Below are 3,656 nucleotides of genomic sequence, written 5' to 3'. Positions count from 1 at the left end.
TGGGGGGCACAGCCATCCCAGGACGGGGCCGCAGCCCCCCACCACCCAGATGCCCGGCTCTGGCTCTAGGCTTGGGGGCTGTCAGGGATTCTTGCTTTCTTTCCTCTCCTGCTTTCACGCCCCCCAGCCCCCCTGCGGAAGTGCGGGAGGGGCTCGGGGCTGGAGAGGGGCACGCATCCGCTGCCACCGGGCTCTGAGGAGGTGGCCTAACCTCTCCGAGGGGCTGGTTCCGCCCTTGTAAAAACAGGCATCAGAACGCCTCGGGTCCAGGTTCTTGGAAGGATTAAAGGAGGCCCGGGGCTTCTGGGAGGCCCGGAGACACACACCCGGCACACTGGGGCCGGGCCCCCGCACCCAGGCTGCCCCCCTGGGCTTTCCAGAAGCAGGTCCATGTGGCTCCCGGGGAGGAGGAAGCGTTGGGACGCAGGGGCAGGAGTCAGCCACCAGGCGGCAGCATGTGGCCGCGGACGGCGCTCCCCGGCCGCCCAGCTCTGCCACGCGCGCGGCCGCAGCAGCGTCTCCCTCGGAGCCTCAGTTTCCTCACCTACAAAAGAGGCCCACTCCCTGGGCCGCCCACGGGGACGCCGAGGGGAGAAACAGCCCCGCGAGGGCTTGAGTTCTGGGGTCAGCTGTCGTGAGCCCCAGAGCGAGGCCAAATAAGTCCTTCGACCTGCCCGGGCCTGTCTCCTCTTCCAGAAAAATGACACCTCAAACAGGCCGGTGCCACGCAGTGAGTTCGGCGGCGTGGTGCTGGCCGCTCTGACCCCCCCCCCCCGGGCTCTCACTCTTAGTGGCTCAAGCAGCCATAAACCTTTATTTTTCATTCCTCTCAGTCAGGTGTGTGTGCCGAGGGAGCTGGGGGTGGGCTGGGTGGCTCTGCTCCCTGTGGTCATTCAGGGCTTGTCACCCAGAGGCCTGCTGTCCCCAGCAGTCCCTCGCTGCCCCCGGCCCCCCAGTCTGGCTGGCAGACCAGTGGGAGGGGACAGGAGAGCCTGGTTGGTCTGGATGGGCCACTGCCTGGAGCTGGGTGGCGCAGGGCATTTCTGCTCCTGTCTGTGGCCTGAGCTGGCGACTCCCCCTGACCCCCTCCAGCTGCAGAGGGGCTGGGGACATGGTCCTGGCTCCGTTCATTCAGAGGAAGAAGAAACGCACAGGGCTAGAAGGGGTAAGAAGGCAGAGGTGCACACCGGAGATGCCCCCGCACGCTGCCCGGGGCTCCCCCACTCCCACGCCTGCAGGATTTGGGGGTGCTGGAGCACCCCGGGAGCCCGTCCTTGCTGGTCCCCAGGGGCTGGCACCCCCTCTCGGCTTCTGTTATCTGGAGCAACCCAGAGTACAAGCATCATTCCTTTCGTTTCCTTTTTCTCTTCGGATATATTTTTAATTACAAAAGTAGAGCTCGGTTATTGTACTCAGGCAGATGTTTGCAAGCCTCAGGGCCCCTCGGGGTGGAGGACGAGGGGCCTTCTCTGACTCCCAGCCCCGCCCCCCGCTGTCCTCCCCAAGGTCTGTCCCTGGCTGGGGGGAGGAGCCCCAGCCGCTCTTGGGACTGGCAGGCCAGTGAGCCAATGGGCACCACCCTTGACCAAATTCAGACTCACGGACTCAGAAACGGTCAGCTCCCTGCCCTAACAAAGCCAAGAGGGGAGATGTCCCCATGGCCTTTGGAGAAATAGAAGGAAGGGCAGGGAGCCGGGAAGGGAAGCAAAGAGAAAGGCAGGCAGCTGGAGGAGGGCCAGTCCGACTCCGCCTCCTCCCCGAGGTGCGTGAGCTCCATCCCCACAACAGGTGAGGCCCACCAAGGGGCTGCACAAAACCATCAGGCAGCCCTTGGCGCCAGCTAAGGGTAGCCACTACTGCCGTACCAAGTGACATGAGCTGTGTGGGACTGCCACTCCCAGCGCTCGGAGGCGGGACATGTCACATGTCGTTAGCCTTGTCACTGGGGCGGGGAGTGCTGGGACCCAACTGTCTGAACTCACTGGCCCCCATGGAGGTGTCAGGGTGGGCCCTCCAAGCCCACCCCAGCCCTGGCCAGCGCACGCTTACCAAGCACCGACTAGGTCCCCTGCCCTTAGGGGGCCGAGGGTGGACAGGTGTTCACAGCACTGGGCAGTCTCTGCTAGGGAGGAGGGCTCAGGCCAGCGGAGCGTCCAGAGTGAGGCTGGGGGCGGGTGACTCCCCCAGCCAGCCCTCCAGGACAGCTGGGGCCACGGCCTCGGGACCTTGCGGGATATCCTGGGGACCGCCTGGTTCCACATTTTGTGGTCACTGCCCGCCGTGGGCACAGTAACCGCAGGCCAGGTGACGACCCGGGGAAGGGGCGCACAGAGCTTCGGAAACCTCCATCAGCTTCATTGTATTTTCCTGAAGATAAACACTAGCATCTGCGGCCGTGGCGACTTTGGAATGCTGTGTACAGAACAGAATAAAACCAAGCATGAGTCACTGCTTTCGGTCCCTCTCTCAAGGGTCCGGCACCTTGCCCTGTCCCTCACCCTGCACTGATGCCCTCCCTTCAAACTTGGCCTCCCGGAGACCCATTACCACAGCATCCCATCCCCGGGGCATCCCGGAGCCCACCTGACTCCGGGGGGCAGGCCGTCAGATTGAGGCTGGGTCAGCCTTACTTCTCTCTCGGGGCTCACAGGCTCACCGGGGACGGGGGTTGACAGCTCAGGGCCCAGCCAGATCCTCCGGCAGGTGCCTGACCCTCCCCACCCCCAGCCCAGGGCCGCTCTTATCTCGTGGACAGGTCTGGAGGCATTTCCTGGGCTCCCAGCCCCCAAAGGGCTCGGGCGTCAGGGGAAGCAGCTTCAAGCAATGGTGCCCCCTGGCCTTGCGCCGCTGGGATGAGGGGCTGGGGAGGGCCTGGGGCTGTACTGAGGCTGGGCGGCGTGTGGGGAGCGGGGCCGGCCCTGGCAGGCCTCCTCCCTGACGGCTGTAGCAGGACCCTCTGGCTCGCGGGACCCCGCACTCTCAGGGCCGCCCTTCCCCAGCAACCAACGGCAGTTACTGGCACAATGAGGGGGCGCTGGGCAGTTACTGGCACAATGAGGGGTTCCCTGTGTGGTGGGCGGATAAAGCTGGCCCAGAGGACAGGGTACCCAGTCAAGGCCCTGGTCTTAGGCAGGGCCAGGCCCACCCCAGGGGAGGAGGCTCTAGTGCCCTATTCAATACCCCCAGCCAGGACAACAGCCTCTGGCCGGTGTGGGCGCTGGGACCGTCTGTGGCACAACCCTAGCGAGGCCTGGCCAAGCCTGAGAGGTACTGGGCACCTGGTCCATGACATGACGGGCATAGCCTCGGAGGGGCTCCCGTTTCCCACTCACTGGGCAGGCGCTAAAGGGCCGGCCCTCAAGGTGTCTGAGACTTCGCCCTTCGCAGAAAGAGCGGCGCAGGCTGCCCTCTCGCTCGGAGGGCTTTAGGGCCAGCAGGTGTGTTAGGGCTCCAGGTGCGCGGACCCCTGCCAGGGACTCAAGCCCCGGGCACAGCAGGCCGCGCGGGGGCAGCCGAAGACCCCGCCTCGCTAGAGACTAGACGCCCGCGGCGGGTTCAAGCCCCGTCAGCTGGCGCTGGAGGCCCTATGGTGAGCGCCCCCGGGGGCCGAGTCGGAACTGGCCGGACGCCGGGCCCCGCCGCGCAGAGGAGGGCGC

The 3,656-nt window shown here is 65.6% G+C and overlaps 1 long non-coding RNA gene across 1 annotated transcript; it reads right to left on the bottom strand.

Moving 5' to 3' along the window:
• Positions 1-1,354: 1,354 nt before the first annotated feature.
• On the bottom strand, positions 1,355-3,614 carry LOC115306951. The gene is made up of 2 exons (XR_003915503.1): positions 2,584-3,614; positions 1,355-2,412 (listed from the first exon to the last, which is right to left on the bottom strand). It is a non-coding gene; the product is annotated as an uncharacterized LOC115306951 (long non-coding RNA).
• Between the last annotated feature and the right edge of the window lie 42 nt (positions 3,615-3,656).

Source organism: Suricata suricatta, chromosome 11, assembly GCF_006229205.1.
Source record: "Suricata suricatta isolate VVHF042 chromosome 11, meerkat_22Aug2017_6uvM2_HiC, whole genome shotgun sequence".
Classification (NCBI taxonomy): Eukaryota; Metazoa; Chordata; class Mammalia; order Carnivora; family Herpestidae; genus Suricata; species Suricata suricatta.
Note: the sequence above shows the minus strand (reverse complement) of the source record. Positions and strands in the feature narration are given on the sequence as shown.